The following is a 22168-nucleotide window of genomic DNA, read 5'->3' as shown; positions in this document are numbered from 1 at the left end:
GCATTCTACCTGACCCACTCCATTTCTTTGTGAAATCAAGTAGCAGATTAACCAGTATCAATCAGAGAAAAAGAATACACACAATCTGCAATGGGTGAACATGTTGCAATTTGGTGTGAGTTAGGTGCACCCTGCCCTTCTGTATGACAAAATACTGAAAATGGTAAGAGGGGATGATGACAAGAAGATCAGCTGTCATGCATTTAAAGTTAGTTTAACCAACATAACATTCAAATTAAATTTTGATAATTAGGACCAGTTATTTCTCTCTGTAACCTCTCAGTAAGTCCACCCTCCATATAATTTTTACCTTGATGTTTATTTCCATTCCATATAAGGAAACATAGACAGAACTGTATAGGTGGAGCCTAAAAAGTATGTTCCAGAATGTTTACAATCCAGAATAGTAGAAAAAAATATAAATAATATGTATAACAACTTTAATTAATCGTATTTAAAATATATATATATTAACCTCTCTCTTTTCTCCTGGAAACTAATGCCAAGAGTGCTAACATGATTTTCCATCCTGCAGTTCTATGATCCAGTCTATCTCTTTTCAGAAGTAAAACCTTATTCATCTCAACTCTATTTAGATTCTTAGCTGAAATTCTAAGTGCATGGTGGTGTATAGGCAGTAAAACGTCTCTGTATTCAACAAAGAGAGGTATTTGCAAAGGGTGACCCAGAACCCAGAACTTCAGTAGGCATTTCACTCTGTGTTGATTAGAAACGGATGTGCAAACACTTGGCTTCTGGCCTAGATAATTCAGTTAAGTCTAACATTAGGGGGAAAGAATCCTTGATGGAATCTTAAACTTGTTGTGGTGGAGGCACATGGCTGTTTTCTGGCTCAAAAGGTATTAGCAAGAACAGCATGCAATGGATAAGTGAAATCCAGGTATTAGAGGTCCTCCTTTAACTATTCTCTCAATTTTCTATATTACCTGCAAAAAACTAAAAAATTCAAGCACTGTAGGTTTTTGGTCCTTTGGGGTTTTTTTGCATTCATTGGAAGAAAAACTTAAACTTGCATTTGCCTGCTTCTCAGCTGCACTTCTCTTGTTACCTACAGTTTTGATTTTGCTACACTCTGGAAGAGTGTGAGTCCAGGAAACCTTAACTAGGCACTAGCAGTAATTCTTGCCACTGAATACGGATATCACAAAAAAAAAAAAAAAAAAAAAAAAAAAAAAAAAAAAAAAAAAAGTAATTTTTTTTTTTTTTGTGATTTTTTTTTCTGGAAATAGTGAAGAAACAAAAATGTAACCACACTCAGAAAATACAGAAAAGTGTAAATTCAGGATATAGCTGAAGTTGTTCCACAAGGTTCTGGCTTGGTGAAACAGGAAAGCTGTATAAAATGAACATGACTGAGCAGTGAGAACAAATAAATCCAAGTGCAAACATATGATGAATAGGTCATTAAAAAGGGTAGTGCAGGTTTCATTGTGAGTAATTTCAAATGGTTCTAAGAAGCATGTGATGGTGCTATAGGAAACAACATCATTATATCAGACATAGTCCTCTTAACATGACTATTCATAGTTGTTTAACGTGTGCAGCCATGGAGAGGTCAGAATGTTTCACTTCTCTAAAATCCAGACTGTCTGCTTCAGGTCAGAGTAATCTGTTCCAGTTTTAGCAACCAGGCTAACTAATTTAGATGCCTAAGTCAGAGTCAGTAAGAGCAGATGTTCTCCATAGCTAATGAACGGAAATAGGCATATTCAGTGAACAGATAAACTCATCCTGAGGCATCTAAGCATCCTTGACAATTCATGACCTGGATGATGTGGCACAGTGTACCCTCAGAATGACACAGAATAGGGAGAAGTCGCTGACGCACCAGAGGCTTGTGCTGCCATCCAGAGACACACTAAAAGGCTGGGGAGATGGGCTGACAGTGACCTCATGTTGCTCATCAATGAGAAGTACAAAGCACTGCAAGAATCCCAGGAAGAACAATCCTAGGCAAGAGTACAAGCTGGTGACCACCTGGAGGAAAAGTAGTATTGCATTAAGGGTGCCAGGGATCCAGGCAGACACCAAACTGGACATGAACTAGAAAAGTGTCCTTGTGGCAAATGGGAACGGTATCCTGGGCTGCATTTGAAGCACTGTTGTCATCAGGTTGAGGGAAGTGATCCTCTCCTGCTCCTCATCACTGGTGAGGCCACATCTGGAGGTGCTGTGTCAAGTTCTGGGCTCCTGAGTATGGCAGAGATATGAACATAATGGAAATACTCCAGCAAAGGACCACAAGCATAACTAAGGGAATAAATCAACTGAAAAAAGGAAAGGCTGAGATAGCTAGGACTGTTCAGCCAGGAGAGTAAAAGGTTCAGGAGGGAATTTTATTAATGTATATAAATGCATGAAGAGATGGCATCAAAAAAAATGGAATCAGGCCCTATTTGGAGCTGCCCAGTGACAACATCAGAGGCAGTGGGCAAAAAACCCCACAGGACCATATTTCCTTTAAATAGAAATAAACACTTTTTTACTGTGAGGGTGTTGGAGCAATGGCACAGGTTGCCCAAGGAGGTGGTGGAGTCTCTTTGGAGATATTCAAAAGCCATTTGGATGTGATCCTGGGAAACTAGTTCTAAGTGGCCTGGCTTGGGCAGAGGGGTTGGACCATATTATTTCCAGGGGTCCCTTCCAAACTCAGGTATTCTTTTATTCTGTGAAGTAAGTTTGCATATTTCACAGTCAACAAAAGCTTATTTCTTTCACTTGATTATGAACAGAAAAGATGGTGAATAGCCTGGTCTCAGAGGTTCAGTTTCCAGACATATGAAGTTAAGTTAGATGGCTCTAATGATTTTCACTCACAGTTACCCAAATACAGACTTAATTGCTTAACTAGATGACATTTGGACATATGAGCATAGGCAAGCCCTTAAGATGACTTCTGATTTTGTTAAAATTTAATTTTCACCAGTTCAGTAAACTGTGAACAGGGTCCAAACTAGAATGTGGAGATTATAAAACTTCTTATTGCATAAATAGCTGTTCAGATATATTTACTGACATGAGTTATTATTTGTCTTGTGAAAATGAATTCACAGGGGAAGGAAAATAAAATTGCACAGTGTAAGCACAGTAACTGCAGCATAATTGTCATCAACAAAAGCTACCACTCGATTGTAACATTATCTTTCACAATTTTGACCTTTATCTTACTTTTACTAATTGTTTTTCTGTAGGTAATTTAGTTTCTAAATGGAAATTTTGCAAACTTCCTTGAAGCAGCTTTAAAACAATCAAACAAAAGTACACAGAACTTAGTCAACATGAAGTGCAATTCTGCATGGGATTCTCTTCCTAAGGTATGAATATAACAAAGTATTTGAAATACTCACTAAACTGACATTGCTTAAAGCTTTGTAAATATCAAACTACAGAAAAATTACTGTGCATGTAATATATGTAAGTCTCCTGAATTTTTAAAATACTTCCTCATTTTGTTCATGCAGATAGGATCAGACAGTGTAAAGAATTGTAATTCCTCAACTGAAAGTTACTATTCCCATTTATCACCTTCCAGAACTGAAATCCAGTCCCTGTCATTGAGACAAAGAATAATTCAGGCTGGCAATGACCCTGGGAGGTCTTAAGTACAACCTTCTGTTCAAAGCTGAGTCAACAATGAATTCAGAGCAAGTTGTTCAGGGATTTGCCAACAACAAATCCATGCTGACTGTTGTGAATTACTTCATTTTTCTCTGTGCACTCAGAAGTGGCTTTCAAGCAGGCTTGCTTAAAGATTTTCTTAGGGAATAGACTGAAGTTCACAGTATTGTGCCTCCTTCTACTTTTGAGTACAGTACATTTGCTTTTCTTCAGTTATCAGGAGCCTCCTTGCTCCAATCTCTGTGGTCATTGAAAAAGGATAACCCTCTGCATCCTTGGAGGTGCCCTGTTAATACCCGCAGATTTTGATGGGTCAAGATGTCTAAGGATCAATTCTTTTCCACTACTGTTATTTCCTCTCCTCCTTAAACTCTGACTCTAGGCACAAAGATGCAAGCACAAACAAAGCGCCCAGCTATTAACATTTCCCAACTGGGCACACAGTAAATGGAAATTGAAGGGAGGCAACTTCTTGTATCATTTCTACGCCATCATAAAAAGACACATAACTATGTAATAGAGATGAGGTTCTTAGGCAGCTGTTCTCAGAAACTTATACTGAGAGTGATCTAATTTTATTCGGGCATTTAAAGTTTAACTGTATGCAAACATAGTCATGGCAATTTGACTCACAGGACCAGGAATGTAGGATAAAAAGGAATGGAAGACCACCTAAGAACAGTCAGAATTATTCACCTCTCACTCACTCAGCTGAAGACCAGCACCTTGGACAGTTTCACAACCAATGGTACAGACACCTGCAATGAACAAGCCGTAACTTTAACCCAGAACCAATAAATAGTCTTCTGGGTGTTCTTGCTGACTACAGAAAGAGCATGATGGTAATTGCCTTTGAAACAATTTGTCATTTGATAAATGTTGATTTCAAAAGCAGTTTCAGCTTAAAAACAGTCGTAAGTGGGCCACAAACAGATGCCCTAGTGTACAGTGTGGAAGGGAAAGCATACAATAAAGCTAGGACCTATTTCAGACAGGATTGCCAGCCAAATAGATGCATGCCTGACTTAATAAGATTTAGATACCTAACCTGATCAGAAAGATCCCATCTCTTTTGTGTACACAAGATAACTCTGGAAGTTTTTATGTGTAAAATGTTTGAAGCTCTATTAAGAAAAAAGAGACACATCACTAATGTTTTCTGATTTTTTTTTTCCTCTTATGTATAGATCATGAACTTGTGAGAAGCTTATTATAGCTTGTAGTATGCAATTTTTAAATACAGATAGAGGAAGTTAGAACCAAAGGTATAACCATTCCCAGGTATGCTCCAAATACATAGTTATGGGATAATGCTTGAAAACTCATATCTGTTGGATGATAATTTTGGCTTAACTAATTTTCTTGTTTTTCTATTTTCACTTTGTGAGAAATTAATTAATTTCTGGGTTTTTTTTAAAACCTAATATTATGGAGAATTTGTTTGGATAAAATTAATATTAATTCTTGATGGAATAAATAACAAGTACTTTTTAAAAATGTCTTAGCTCATGAATAAATATTTCAAGTACGTTGCTTTTTCTTTATAAGCGATTCTTAGCTTGCTGGTTTTGTCACTGAAACAGTTGCACTCCACTAGATGTGCTGAAGTAACTTAATGATTCACTAAATAAATGCATTCATTACTTATTTAGTATAGTAAAAAATGAAAAGAAATCAGCCAGTGTCACCCACAGATTTTCCACTTTGTTAAAAATTATCATGATAGTATCAACATTGAAAAGGAAGCAAGATATGTTTCTGGAGTTTGCAAAGCGAAGGGGTGAAATTTTGTATTGCTCCTTGTGCTGCAGCTGCTGATGATGGAATTTTCTTCCTGTCATAAATGATCTGGCCTAAGAATTTCCATTCCAGTGTCACTCACAGAAATGCTAATGACTTTTCAATTCCACTTTTCTTTTTTGTGTCAGTGTGCTGCCTAAATTCAAGGCACTGTCTTAGAATATGTGTATGCTCATAAATTAAATCAGCAGGTGATCAATGTTTAATATTTACACTGCAAACACCTCAAGATACTTTAACACTGAATTACATTCATATTATCAGATTACAGTAGAAAACCTCTTGGACCAGTTTCTTATCTACAGCAATACATGTTAAGACTGATTTCAGTGGTGACCCATTGAAATGAAAATTTTAATGAATTAAGAATCTAGCTTTTAATAGAAGAGAGGTAAAGGTTGGGGAGGGATAAGAGAAGGAGGATGCTCTTTTAACATTTTTATCAGACTTTATTTGCTTTTTAAAGATGGATTACAGAAGAAGAAGACCTTCCAAGGTTTGTATTAACCTATCATGTGTAGTCTTTTATATTACAAGGAGTTGCAGCATCACTACTAGCAATAAATAAGAATGTTTAGGTGACAAGTTGCACAGCACAACCAGTCAGTTTCCATTAGGGTGAGGTGGTATGGGTGCTTTATTGCACAATTTCCAACAAAAAATCTAAAAATCATGGGTTCATATATTTTAATGTTCCTCTATGCCTTCCATTTTAATATAAGAAAAGAACAGTGATTCTATAGCAGAAATTCTCAGTCACATAAGCAAGTCTTTCCTCTTTTGTTTTCTTCTCAGTTCATTAAGGGTGTTATTCCCACAGTAGGCATCACGAATACAAGAAATCCTTTTTTCCGTAGGACTGCTGGTCTCATTGTATCAGTCTATAATTTGTTTTACATTTGACTAAAATGTAAAAGTTTGACTAAAAATAAGGGTTGAAAATCTTGTATTAGTTATTTTGAAGTACTAAGAAACTGTAGTTTAAATTTGGCTTCTAACACATCTAATTTATTCAAATAAGCCAAAATAATAATCTTTTTCTGGTTATCCTAAAATCCGGTCAAAGAACAAAATCTCTAATCAGACACTATAAACACTGAAAACAAGAAGAAAAAAAAGAGTGAATAGTAAAATATAATGTAGCCACATGCAGAGTTTGAGTGGTTCAGAATCATATTTTAAAAAATACTATTTTTATAGATACAACAGACATCAGTAAAATATGTGAAATTTCTTTTTGCAATGTGTATAAAAACCACAAAATGAGACACATTTGTGCAATTCATATTAACATTTGGATTATGTGATAAACTAGAATCATAAATCTAAAAAAAAAAATCAAGACTAAATACGTACAAGCCAAACAGAAGTTGAAAATGAATACAGTTATTTTTATTCCAGGAAGAATTTTTATTGCTGTGATGGCAGTGAAGAATTCTTCATATTCTGATGAAAATTATTGCATGTTGTGGATTTTTATGTTCTTCTTTAAGTTCTTTCCTCAGTTGTGTTGTGCCTAGACAAGTAAATCACATAAAGCGCTATCACAAATAATTGTCTCAAACATAGGCAATACCTGAGAAATCTCTCCTTAAATTTGTTTCTGATAGCTATGTAGAGAATACTATCTATTTAGATATGCCTAGTAATACTTGGAAAGGCAAGTAATTGTTCACCTTGCAGTAACCAGCTCTGTGGGATGCAGGATTTACAAAGATTCCATTTTCTTGTGCGTCTCTATTCCAGGTATGAGAAATGTAATTCTTTCCTAATAAACTAGTAAAAGGCATGACAACTTTATGAGTCTCCCATTTTGCTTGGTAATAAAGACACCTCATTGTCAGGAACCCAAATTTGTCAAGATGGAGCACATGCTTGAGCTTAGCTACACTAATATGAACAGCATTCTTCCTTTTTTTACTTGGGAGAATCTTGGTGAGTTGCACAGAAGTGCCTTATTTGTGGAGATAAATAGGAAGCCTTCTGCAATATCAACAGAAAGAGCTATCTATCAAATCTTTTGTATCTATTTTAAGTATTGCACAATAGCACAATGTGGTATCAGACTACAGATTGAACTCAATAGCAGGCATTTACAAGTTCAGTCCATAGAAATTGGCAGACATTCTAATATTCTTCTTTATTAAATTGTGTTATGTCCATTTGCCAGTTGAAACTCAGTCGGATTCTTTGAAGGTACCCACTTTTCTGAAGACATTAAAAACATTTCAGTGGAAATGCAATTGTTGGTCTATTGCAGACCTCTCCAGGAATAAAAAAAATCAGTGTAAACATATCCAGAATGCAAATCTGTGCATTGGCTTGAGAAGGAGGTCCAAGAAAAGAAATGTAGAAGAAACCCAAGTCGAAAGCTTTCAAAGAAACCTGTCTATTAGGAGACAGTATGAGCTCAGGAATTCTTTTACTTTCTATTAAATAAATCCTAAACTAAAAAATCTTCAAGAAAAAGTGAAAAACAGAACATATATTGACAATTTACTAAACCAAGACCTCAGCATGTAGCATGAGAAGCACAAATAGAAATTTTGTCCCTTAAGCAACCTTGCTAAATAAGCTTTGACCTATTACAGAGTGAAAGGTAGTGCTCTACCTCTTGGTGTAGAGCATCCACACTAATGCCAGTAAAATTTTTTTTTTGTTCTACAGTGTAAGGATGGGACATTTAGAAAGCAGGGGACCAGTCCAAAGGATTAAAAGAGAAGACAGAAATACTGATTTCATGTTGTAAAATCACATAATGAAAATTATTTCCAAAGGAAATTTTTTTTAAAGCTGCAATATTTGGGTTATCTGGAATAATAAGTAGCTGGCACTTCTAAATTTTTCAAGTTCCTATACTGTGTGACTGAGTAATATTTTCAACTGTGCTTCTTTCTTCTTAAGGAACAGAGGTTATTTGTACTCCCTACAGGATACTATATGAAAGTTGTATCTTTTATTTTTAATTTTTATTTATTTTAATAACTGAAGCAGGGACTACTCTCTGATTCTGAGGTCAACATTTCAGCTTCAGCTGCTGCACATCTAAACTTCATATTGAAGCTTATAGAAGTCTACAATACACAAGATACCACCATCTAGACACCTAATTCAGCTGATTATATGAGGTGGTACACTGAAGACTGCCTCCATCACTAACAGGTAAGACTGACCTCATTTTACGTCAGGCACCAAAGAGAATAGAGTGGAAACTGGTTTTTTATATCCTATGCAGACTGTTGTGTTGGCACTACTCAGTTTTCTCCTTGTAATCTATTTAACAGTATGTGTAATCTCTTAATCTGAGTTGTTTTGAACCCTTGGTTGCCAGTTGCAAGGATACTGTCCCAGCTACCATGCTGGAATGATAACATAGTGGGACCTTTAAAGAGAAAGAAGTGCAAAATGGATGGAAAGTCATAAAACAAAAGAAATTGACTTTCCAGTTGAAAGATAAGAAAACTCCCAAGGAAGGCAGATCCTCAAAGCTGTTGAAGAGAACTTCATGCCAAACTTCATGGAGACGCTTACTGTGAAGTCCTGATTTAAGCTCTTATTCTCTCACACACTCTTATGCACTGTTTCATCAGTCAGCTCTAGGCTGTCCTTCACCCAGGAAGTGAGAACATTTGCCAGTGCTGGAGGAAAATATAAACAGGAGTTGTTGCCTCAAAGAAAACCAGAGAAAGAGTACCTCATTTATATCTTCCAAGGCAGACTTTGCTAGGAGACATCTTTTCTCTACAGAGAGACAGAGCCCACAGATAAGCCAAACCACAATGCTGTAATCAGCAGGCAGAGAATAACACAAAGTCTGGCCAGTCAACCAGACCATTTCTGTGAAAACACAGAGGGAAAAAAAAGAAAACTAGATAGAAGTGTCTCTCCCTCCACACAGTATTTGTGCTGAGAATGCAAATGGATGCTGAAACAAAATTATATTGTGGGAGGGCACCTATCTGAGACCAGAAGGCAGAACAAACAGAAATATTTCTCAGAGTGTCTTGGATCACTAGCAAGTCAAAATAGGATTTTATCAGTTTTTCTAAAGACACATTTAGACAGAAATTGATAAGGTAACGTCTCTCGTCTTGTTTTCAAATCAAAGAATGAAAGTCCAATCAATAACAAAAACCATTCACAGACTGAATGAACTATGTCTGAAAAGAAAGCCTTAGGCTGAGCTTAATTTCAAGAGATTAAGAATAACTTCAAATGAGCCTACCCAGAATAGGAGGAAGCACAATTCTCTGTAGTATGTAGGGAACAGAGAATATCTAACAGTTTAAAACATCTTGGGGAAAAAGTCAGCAGGTCAGCAGTATGGGAAAAAGAAGGTACGAGGAAGATATCTTACTTATAGTTTTGCTTGCCTCTGCACAAAATATAAAGGTACAGGTCAGCCAGCCCAGCCCACTTATCGTGATAACAGCTCTCACAGACAGTGGTGGGTGCAAAGAAAGCTGTTAAGAATAGGGAAAATACGAAGAATCTTTAAAGATTAAAAAAGAAATGAAAGCAAAGATATGATACTGTAGTAAGGTCTGTCAGGCTCTTCTGTTAAACAGTGAAGCTGTTTAACAGAAGCTCCATGAAAGAATAAATTATCTATGTAAACTTTATCTATACCTAACACAAGATAAAGTCAAGACTGTCCTGCTTCCCTCACATCTACATCAAACCCAAACACCTTTCAAGCTATCTATAAAGAAATTAAATATAGCATTGATGTGTCTGCCTGAAGTTGGAAACTGCAAGTAATTGAACTGTGAAGAGGTTAATAAAAACACAATGGGTATCCAAGGAAATAAGTCTGAGCTGTGAGTCTTGATGAGCCTTTTTTTTTTCGAACATGCAAACCTTTGGGATGCAATGTGTACATGGCACAGTGAGACTGACAGCTCTGATCAAATATAACATAAGCACTGTTCAAACATTGTAATTTAGTTATTACTCACCAGGTCTGTATAACCTGTAGAGAAAATAGCTTGATGCTATTCTACATCATATTGCTATAAACAGGAAGTGATTCAAGTTATTTCAATGTAAGAAAAAAAAAAAAAAAAAAGAAAATACATGGAAGCTAATGAACCTCTATATAAAATATGCTGTATTAATGCATTCTTAAAAAACAACTATTTACTCAGTCAAAATTAAAAAGGTGTAGAATGGACAAATTTAGAGCCCAGAAATGCCAAAGTTTTCTTATGCAATTACAGCTGCTCCCTTGTGCCTACATGTTATGACAATGTAATTGCTTGATCACCTACTAATTTTCAAATGATACGTTAGAAAATCTTGCAATAACTTTTACAGCTCTTATGAGGCACATTTCATAAATAATGGTTTTCCTGGGGAATTTCCCTGATTCATGAAGTCTCGGTAAATAAAGGTTTTTCATAGTCTTTCCCATGCAAAAATCTTGTGCATTTATAAAAAGATTTCTGAAAAAAATATATTATATACTTTTATCACAAAAAATTGTATGTAAATGTGAAAGTGAAGACAAATTTGTCACCCTACAAAAGCCTGCAAATAGCTTCAGTGAGGCTCAGTATTCATTAAAAACTTCCCACCCCCTTTCTCTCTGTCTTCTTTATTGTCCTAGGAAGATTGACTACAGACTGATAATACCAAACAAGCCTATTCAATAACTTCAGCTGCGGATGTATCTGCTGAAGAAGTTTTCAGACTTTCTTCCTATAAAACACCTGTTCTATGGACAAATGTAAAACCTCGCAAAGTTTTGGAGTTTTTTCCTTTCACCTGTATGTAGGTAATTTCAAAAGAATGACTTAACATTCATACAGTGAAGATATCATGGCCAGCAGCCAAAAAACAATATTAGAAGTTCCATGCTAGGCAGGTAATCTAGTGTGTGGGGGAGTGAAACAGGGGTTTGCTGAGCTTCTTATTTAACCAACTCCTAGGGACTGCCACCGACCAGGAATGCCACAAATCACATGGAAACAGGAATTCTGCAGTCAGTGAAGCAGTTCACTTTAGAGAAAAAAAAAAAAAAAAAAACCAAAGGAGCTTGCAGTCCTTTTCTCAGACAGCATAGGTCTGCAAGAGTCAGCACAATGATGATGTTGGCATTCCACAGACTGCTCTTGGTGCAGAAGTCTTGACAGAGATGAAGCTCCTGCAAGGCATCTTAATCATCCAGGTCTCAGGCTGCAGAGAGTGCCTGCTGCTTTTCTTCAAGACTCCACTGGAAGTGATGGTGTCCTCAGCTGTATGAGGTGTGCTCTGCTCAAATCATTGAGCTACCAGGTGAAGCTGCCAAGACTGTGTAAAGTTGGAGAGTGAATGGGAATAAGCCTACAGCTTCTTTATGAAGATTTGTCAGAGGTCATTCAGAAGCTACATTTGAGTGGGTGATGGCTGGAAACACGTGGCTTCCATCAACAGAAAGAAAGCTCTTTCTATCTCTGGGCATGTGGAACTGAGGGACACTCACCACTGGTGAACATCAGGCCATGCAACAGGATTATAGAGAAACTTTAATAAACATCTATTATATACTGCCTCAGCAAGAATAGGACTTGAGAAAGAAGCCTCATGATTGCAGGGCCAGGCTTTTGGCATGAGTGCTGGGGTGGTGGTGGGGGGATGGGCGGGAGGGCAGGATTTAATCACTCCAAGATCTGCTGCAAGGGTAGCATGGTGGTGTCTAAGCAGTCCAGGAATTTTCTGGAGTCCAAGAGGACATTAGCTGCAAAGGTTATCTGATAAGTCTTCTACTAGGAAGTTTAAGTTAGGAAAAATTGATTGGTGACATAAATATCAATCTTGGGCTGCAGTGATGATGTGGCAATAGGAATTCAAGATCCTGAGAGAATCAATGAAGGCAAGAATGAACATAAAGGCTTTTGATCTCAGAGCAGATTTTGACCTGTTCAGAGATCTGCTTGGCAGGATTTCATCAGAGGCTGCCCTAAAGGACAAAAAAGAAACCAGGAAAGCTGACTGACCTTCAAAGACATCTTCCTTAAAATGCAAGAATGGCTCCATTATGGTGTTCTAGAACCTAAGCAGATAGAGTAGAATGTCAGTCTGAGTTAATGGGAAACTCCTCTTTGATCTCAAATACAAAATATTAAGCGTACAGAAGGTGGAAGTAAAGACAAGGTATCTAGAATGAGGACAAGCTATACCAGAGGATTACAGAGACACTGCTGCAGGGAAGAAACTGAGAAAGCAAAAGCTCATTTGGGATTCAAATTGGCGAAGGACCTGAAGGGTGACAAGAGCTTTTAAAGGTAAAACAAAAGCAAGAGTAAGTAGTATGTGGACTCATAGCTGAATAATTTGATGGCAAAGTGACAAAGGATGTAGAAAATGAGCAAGTACTCAGTGCTTTCTTTGTATCCCTAAGTTGACCCAAAGCCCAGGGACCCAGACCTCCAGGATGGAGGATTTTCTCAGGGCTTAAACACTGATGCTACTGCTGTCTTTGTTAAAGACTAGAATGACAGGATGGAATTCACTTTCAGTTTTGTGAATGATGTCACCAAGAGGAAGAGTTGATGAGGTGGAAGTCTAGGTTTCTATTTGGAGTCACCTGAAGAGGCAGGGACACCTGCTGACTCGTAGAGCAGGAAGCAGCAGAATCTGGCCACCCAGCAAGAGAAAACTAACTGGTAGCAAGGCAGGCAGAGGCAGACCTCACTAACAAGGATCCAGAAGGTTGAGTCATTAATTCTGGATCAAGGTCAGGTCTGGACAGAGTGAACAGGTGTAGCTCAAAAGTCAGCTCTCACAAGGCAGGCCCAATGCCATGTTAGATAGGCCCAAAGTCAAACCAGAGATCCTGGGCCAGGGTCAGGATTAAAAAGGCACAAGATCAGGCACAGATGTAGATGATACACAACAGCAATGTAGCACAGGCAGAGCACAGCAATACACTCTGTGTTGGAAAGCAGTTCCCAAGGGAATGGAGAGGCATGCCCTCATTCCCGTCTTGCTTTGCAACAGGTCTTACAGTGAGGGAGCTGACCTCAGACTGAGCCAGCTGCATTCCTCAGCTCAGCCAACTAAATTACTAGAAGGAGGGAATGTGCTCAGGAACCTGGCAGCATCTTATGAAATTCAGCAGAGGCAAGTGCAAAATCCTGTATCTGGGATATAATATTGTAATGGCACAGGCTGGCTATCTGGAATGCAGGTCTGTAGAAAGAAGCCTAGGTTTAGGATGATGAGTGTGAATAGGCAGTGCTGTTCTGCAGCAATTCAAGCTTAAACACAAATAGGGTTGCATTAGTAAGAACATAACCAGCAGGTTAGTTGAAGTATTTATTCTCTTCTCCCTGACACTTGCAAGACTACATTTGGAGAGTTGTGTCAAGTTTGGGTGTCTGCAGTATAACAAACACATTGACAAACTAGCAGAGGTCATCAAGATCATCAGGAAATGAGAGCATATGACATTCAAATAGAGCTTGAGAGTGCTGGGCTTATTCATTTGTAATAGAAGAAGGCTGGGTGACAGTTAATTGCTGTCTTCAACTATGCAGTAGATGAAGACAGAGTAGATGGAGTCAGGCTGCTTGGATATATACAATGAAAATAAGAGAGGCAATGAACAAAAATTGCAGGAGAGCAAGTTACCGATAAGTACAAGGAGGAAAAAAAGTCACCATGAGTATGGCCTAACACTGAAAGAAGATTGCCAGAGAAACTTCAGCTCTGGAGATATACAAAACTTGACTGGACAAAAGTTCTTCAGCAACTGAAGCAGTGTCGAGGATTGGAGAGGTCAGAGAAGGGAGATTTAGAACAGGTCAACTTCCAAGGACCCTGGCAGCCTGAATCTATGTCATGCATCTCATTGTCAGCCCAGATTCTAGGAATGTCTTAGAATGTATTTTGAAAACAAGACTTGGAATCATGATCTGCATGTATTTTTTATTATAAGGTTATAATAAGCCTGTAAATACTGTTCACTATAATGAAGAATAGATATTGATGTCTCACTGTCCACATGGAAAATGGTGCCATGTGGGCTTCTGCAGGGTTGACCAAGGTTTTATACTATATAATAATGTCATTATTAATCTGGATGATGGAATGCAGTGTGTGCTTATTAAATCAGCAAACAATACCATGCTGGAAGGACCTGTATATCTTGGAGGACAAGATTAGAATTCAAAATGATCTTGACAAACTGTAGGAATGGTCTGAGAAAAACAGGATGCTATTGAATAGACACAAGTGTGGGGCATTACTTGTAGTAGACATACTAAATTGCACAAATACAGGATGTGCCTCATCCAGCTTGTTTGTACTTTTGCTGAACATGATTCAGGGGCAACAGAGGATCACAAGCTGAGTAAGAGTCAACAGTGTCATACTGCAGCAATAAAAGCAAACAACACTGGCATTTTTTTCTTTAAAAGTTGTAATCTGCAATACATGAGAAATAATCTTTCCACTCTTCACAGTACTGCAGGGTCTCAGCTGCAGTAGCCAGTCCAGCTTTAAACGCTACCTCAGTAAAGATGCTGAACAATTAACACAAGATCATGGCTTTACATCCTACTGGGATTCTGATGACAGGGTAATAATTTTGACATGGCTTCTTGGTGAGACTGTAAACATCCAGAAATGCATCCTTTTCCTAGGTATCACAACCCTTCTTTTGCAGTCATAGATGGAAATCATTAATCCATTATCAATGAAATATCCAGAAAGGTAATGTGAAAGCAAGGTAAAATAATACTTGGAAGTTGAGGAAGAAGTGTTTCATAGCTCTTTCTTTTCTAGGTAATAGATGGCCTTTTTTTTGGTTACAGTGGTGGTTTTTGGGTTTTTTTTTTTTTTTTTTTTTTTTTTTTTTTTTTTTTGTTTTTTTTTTGGGTTTTTTTTTGGGTTTTTTTTTTTTTTTTTTGGGCTGTAATGTAAGAAAACAAACAAACTACTGTGAATAACATCTTCTTTTCATTTTAGTGAAAGTAAATGAGAAGCTAAACAAATTCCTCTATATAAATCCTGCAAGCATTTTCACACAGAAAACTTCTCAAAAATCAGTTATTTTGCAGGAATATAACAAGCATGTTTACTAGTGGTTTTTTTGGGTTTTTTTTGTTTGTTTGTTTGTTTTATTTTTTTTTTAAGTAAACTGTTTCCAGAGTTACAGATATAATAGCTAAATACATAAACCAGGAAGATAATCATAGAATCAATAAATCATAGAATAGCCCAGATTGGATAGGATATCCAGAGATGATCTGGTCCTGCCTTTTGTGGGAAAGAGAGCCTAGATGAGATTATCTAGCACCCTGTCTGATTGCATCTTGAAAACCTCCAGTGATGGGGATTCTACCACACCCCTGGGGTTGTGGTTCCAAGTAATGAGTGTTCACAATGAAAAAAAAATTATTATGTCAACTTTCCCAGTACAACTTGTACCCACTGCCACTTGTCTTCTCCACATGATTCCTTGTGAAGGAATCTCTGTCTTCTCTGTAGATGCTCTTTAAGTAGTGGAATACTATGATGAGGTCTCCCCTGAGCATTCTCTTCTCCACAGAGAAAATAAGTAACTCCTTCAGGTTTCCTTGTGGGTTGTGTTCTCCAGTCTGTGACCACCTTTGCAGCCCTGGTTTGGACCCTCTTCAATTTGTCCACATCTTGAACTGTGGCGCCTAGAGTGGGACTCTGGCTGCATCCTCACAAGTGATGAGTAGAGTGTGAAATAATGCAAAATAATAGTCATAGTTATTGTAGATTCCTGATGATAATATCAATAAATTGTTCAGTGCTCCCTGATAATGAAAATTGGCCATCAATCGCATATACTTTGTTGAGATAAACTAGCCTATCAATTTTAACTCTTCTGTTCATCTCTCCTCCTTGGTGCATTATAAATGTTAATTATATGTTTATTATATATACATTAAACGTAAAATTTAATGGCATGTGGTTGGAAATATGTTTCTAATAACATACAAGAGCTTGGGATCCTTTTTGTCTCCTATTGTTGTTCGTACTGCAGCATACAGACTGTGTGTGAACAACATTCTTTCTAAGCATTTATTTGTTTTCAAGTAGCTAAAGTGAAAGCATGCAGAGCACATAAAATAAACATAATTTGTTGATGAATTAGGGCTTTTTCTTCAACAAATATATGCTTCATAGCAACAATTAGTTCATCACATTATGGCAGTGTTTCCACCAAAAGTTAATTTCCATCATCCGTTATTGTCTAGAAACACACTAAAAGAAGCATGTCAGAAGTAACAATAATTTACATGTTTTCAAGCCTAATTAGAGTTCAGCACACCACACTGCATGAAAAAAAGAGTCCTTGACAAAGAGTAGAGAATATAAAGGGAGAAGACCAGCAGGGCTTTTCTTAAGATCCTAAGTGTTGTCTTGAAAACGGATCTTTATGGGGCCCCATGTTACCACATTCCCATATATAAGAGCCAACAACACAGGTTGAGGCATCTAGAGATAAAGAGTCAAGATATCAATGAAATGAAAAATCGGTTATGGAGCACAAACAAAGATGTCAATATTAATAATTGACCTTCATAATAATTATTCTAATATAATGACAATATCAAAAATTATTGTATTCATTTCACTACTAAAAAGGCTGTCATGGTTACGCTCACTAAGTACAACAAAGATGAGAATAAAATGTCCAAATGGAATAAGCAGTTCAAACTTGTGGTTTTAAAGCATGATTTGTAAAACAATCACAGAATAAACTCTTTCAAAGCCAAGAACCTAAGCTATGCATTACTGCAACAAATTGTGCTGTATGTTTTCTGTAATAGAATACACAAATCCTGCTCTTTACATCTATACAACTTTCACTATGATTATACCCTAAGAAAAGCAATTAAAAAAAGAAAAGTTGAATAAATATGAATACATAGCTTCATTTAAAAGTAAAAGTTCTGTTTTATGTAGATCTGGTTACTGTTCAATTATTTCTCAGTCTACTACCTCTTTTTACTCTAAAAGCTTATGTTTAATGAGTTCTTTTCAGTAAAATTTATAACCATCAGAACAAATATAATGTCTATTCTATTTTTAGTACTTTGAGTGTAAAACTCAAAGAGATTAATATAGATTAATATAAATTTTTTATAGACAATAACTATATTTTTCAAAATTTATACCAAATTATTTGGATAACCTATTGCAATAAAACCAAAATAACTCCTTGAAGTCATATAATCTTCATCTTCTTCACTGTGATTGAAATGTAGAGAATCTCACTTGAAAAGTCTGTTATGGTATTTCTGAAATTGCACAGGGCACAGCAAAACTTGCCTCGAGAAATACATGCAAGGTTTTTTTTAAATATTACTCTCTTTTAAGACTAAAGTAATAAATTGTATAAAAAGCATGTAGAAATTATTTACAGTTAGAGTAGCAAAAAAGTAGCAAATTACAGTTAGAAAAGCTATCCAGAGGGACCTTGACAGACTTGAGGGGTGGGCCTGTGCCATCCATATGAAGTTCAAAAAGACCAAGTGCAAGGTCCTTAACCTGACTCAGGGCAATCCCAAGCCTGGGCAGAGAATGAATGAGGAGAAGGGCTTGGGAGTGCTAGTGAATAAGAGGTTGCTCATGAGCCAGCAACGTGCACTCATAGCCCAGAAAGCCAAACATATTCTGGGCTGTGTCCGAAGCAGCGTGGCCAGCAGGACAAGGGAGAGGATTCTTCGCCTCCACTTTGCTTGAGTGTCAGTACTGTATCCACCTCTGGTGCCCCAAACACAAGAAGGACATGGACCTGTTGGAACAAGACCAGAGGAGGGCTGTGATGATGATCAAAGGCTGGAGCACCCCTCTGACAACAGGCTGAGAGAGTTGGGGGCATTCAACCTGGAGAAAAGAAAGCTCCAGGGAAACTTTATAGCACCTTCCAAAACCTTAAGGGCGTCTACAGGAAAGCCAGAGAGGGACAATTCAACAGGGCATATAATCACACGACAAGGGGGAATGGCTTTAACCTGAAAGAGGGTAGGTTTAGGTTACATGTTAGGAAGGAAGTCCACTGTGAGGGTGGTGAGACACTGAAATGGGTTGCCAAGAGAAATTGTGGGGTCCTGGGAAACCTGGTATAGTGAGTGGTATCCCTGTCCATGGAAAGGGCTTGGAAGTATATGATCTTTAAGGTCCCTTCCAACCCAAATGATTCCATGGTTCCATGAACCCATATGCATAGCAGAGAAAATTTAGATGCTGTGTTGGCCTTTCTGTTTACATTTACCAGAGGGTGGTTTTTTTTTAGAACTTACAAGAAATCCTGGTTTTCAAGAGAAAGGGGCTAATAGCACTTCCTGATCCTGGCACAGGAACAAATCACATTATCCTTACTCATGAGAATAATCTAATTAAACACAACAGGAGTCCTCATATGGACATGGTAAAGCAAGCATTATTTTGATGCCACAGTGGTAGACAAATGAAAATTCTCTTCTTCTCTCAAACATGGTTCAGCTCTCATCTATGTAATTTCATTATTAAAAAAACCACTTATTTTCTACGAGTCGGTGTAAATATATGCCTGTACAGAGCGGCCCCTATTTACTAAAACACTTACATGTTTTGTAGCCAAGAGTCTGTCTTCTAAAGCATGTTCCTTCAAGCTTTCACAGTTGAATGATTACATAATATTTTTACCCCAAAAATGAAGCAGTACTGCTAGAATTTATTTCAGAACTGAAAAAAAAAAATGAGCTAAAACTTTAAACTTTGTCAGTTTTATCTTTTTCCCTATCTGCTTGTGGCAAACACTGGAACATGGATAAAGGTCTTTTTCTTTGGTTTTTTTTTTTTTGATATTACATTTGAGACCACCTTCTGGTATTTATGGAGAATGGAATCTGTGACAACTTGAAGAATATCAGAGAAGAAAAAATTCCTTCCTGTCAACTATTACAGCTGAGGGAAAAGTATGCTCTGGGAGTAAAGGGATTGCTTTCTCTCATTTCAGTGGGGAGCAAGTGTTGTAAAAGGCACAGAAAGAGAAAGGATCAGATCCTGTCATTGTCCTTTTTTTGTGAAGGATGAAGGAATGCATAGCATCCTTTTACTCCTGCCACACCCAGTCTGTGCCCGTGTCAATGACTGATCTTGCATGCTGAGCGAAAAACGGCTACGATTATGCAAATTCTATGATTCGCTAATGCAGAACACCTTGCTGGACTGAGATCCAACTAAACATTTCATGAATGAATATGTCACTGAGAAATTCACAGTCTTTGGAATGAAAATGTCAATATCAAGAAGATGAGACAAACAATATTTTTAAAGGAAAGATATGAATCATGTTCTATAGCTGTATGTACTCTTACTTTAATTTTCAGTCTGATGAGGTGCTAGAATGGAAACAAATGAACACTAGAGCTGCAATTACTAAAGGGCTGCGATTAATGTTTCAAATTTGTTTTTCTTTCAGAATGCAAGTGCTACAAGAATGTTCACATGAGTTGATGAATGACTTACCTCAATGAAAGTTTTCTTATCAAAAACAAACACTGTTGATTAGAGAAGACAGCTACTTCTTAACAATGTTCCAGCTTATAAAAATAAAGAGAATGTGATTTTGAAAAATTTATTTGTAAAGCCAAATATGAGTTTAAGAACTAAACAAAGTCTGTCCTATTAAACATAATGTTGGGAATTAACCTTCTTTTAATTTTTTTTCCTAATAATACATACAGTATATTATACAATTTCAGCAGTGAAAATGTTAACCAGTTCAAACAGGATATATCATAAAGGATTTGACTAATACAATTTTAAAAGAAACTTACAATTGCAACTTTGTCAGAAATTCAATGTGGAGGAATGCACTGATAGTTGTATATGGAAGAGCTGTGGTCAGGAGTTACTGCAGCAGCTGGGTACATGGGCAAATGATGGAATCTTCCATGAAGAGTAGCATGAGAGGTGGAATGGAAAATAAAATGTATCAAACCTTATTTTGTTACCCTGCTTTTCTTGTGAAAAAAGTTCATGTGGTTGTATGCTATTAGTTCATCTGTTCTACCACAAAGATGAATCATTGACGAATTTAAGCAAGTTTAACAATGGATATTAAATCTTCAAAATTATTTTGGGATTTGTGGAAGTCAGTAAGTCAATAGAGATCCAGTTTAAAATATCTACCAGTAGAAAAACAATTATAACTTAGCTTCCTACCCATTTGGCAAGGACAGGCAGTAACCATGAGATGAATCAGAACAAGAAAACCAGTCAACCCATCAGCCAACATGAACCTCAACCAACAATTCTATTTGTAGCAACATGTCTCATCATACAGATGCTGTAGATGTGAGAATAATCAAGACAACTCATTGTCGTGGGTTAGCTCCCAAAGGTGTTACAATTTTTAGTGACTGTTTCATAGTTCTAGGCTTAGATTCCAGTTTTGCAAAAGTGGTGATGTATTCCTGAAAGAAGTTCAGTGAGTGTGTGTTCAGCTTTGCTAGCTCTGCTGTGGAGCTGGTAAGAACGGAACCTTTGGCACCTCCATGAATATAAAAAGTGAAAGTACACCTTTACTATGAATCATACATGACTGTTTGTGGCTGGTGCAAATGGCAAAGGAATTTCTTCCAAGAAAATGTTGTGCTTTCTTATCTCTCATTAATGATCTTTTGGGTTTTCTTCCCATCTTTTGCAGCTTTCTGAAACAATGTTGGTTCTGGACTAAAACAGACAACCACTGTTTTAGTCATGTCTATGTACCTGGGCTATACATACTGACAATCACCTATGGACTTTGGCAAAAAAGTAAATGTATCATACTACATCTCCAGGTACATAAGCAATGCATCTTAGTACAGAGCGGAGATCCTCTTTGTTTTGGTGGAGCTCACAGCAGCTGCTGTAATCTAGGAGGATGTACTGATCCAGTTCTGCTGATTCATTGTTTTCATGGTTTATTACCTAGAGCTGGATGTAAGGAGGAGCAGCAATCCAGCCAAAACCCCAAGTTTGGGGCCACAGAAGAGTCGGGATGAATGGCATTCTACGATCAGGGGGCAAGCTTTGTTGTAAAATCAAACTTTGTGATGAGAGTCACTATGAAGCCAAGAACATCTTCTTTTCAGGTACAGATGAGCCCAACACACAGAGAGCAAATATATACAACTTTGTTCAACACATACAACAACTATTAAAATAATTTGAGTAGCCTCAAAGCATCAGAGGTACTTAAGTTTCTCTAGTACTGGAAAGACTTGACCAAAAATGCTCATTGCCATGAGTGTTATAAATGCCACGGCAAAAATAGGATTAATAAAGAAACAATTTATTAATAAAACAATCCCAATCACCGATAAAGAGAGAAACCACAAATAGGATTTGCAGCGCAGCGCTGGGTGGACAAGGGGTCCGTACTCTAAGGTACAGATTTCCCAAATCCACACGGAGCAGATCGCAGCCCGGGGTTTTATAGGGGTTTTCGTGTCCCGAGGCGAAACAGGTGCATGGAATAGTCTCGCAAATAGTCCAAATAATTTTCGGATGGGCTTCCTGGATTTGTCAGACTCTGCAGACCGTATTCCGGGAAGGTTCTTTTCACATACGGATGGAGCCTGCTGGCCCATGGTTATTTCAATGTGTATTCTTCAGCTGAGAATTCTCTTTTCGTTCGGGGAGGAATTTCTCTATCTGGGTGCAATGCCGATTCTTATCTGGGTTGGCTAGTGTCTTTGTTCATCCTGATGGCTCCTGTCCCGTTCTTTGTCCC

The sequence above is a fragment of the Zosterops lateralis genome (genome assembly GCF_965231275.1).
Source record: "Zosterops lateralis genome assembly, chromosome: 2".
Taxonomy (NCBI): Eukaryota; Metazoa; Chordata; class Aves; order Passeriformes; family Zosteropidae; genus Zosterops; species Zosterops lateralis.
The sequence above is the reverse complement of the archived record's forward strand: the minus strand, read 5'-3'. Positions refer to the sequence as shown.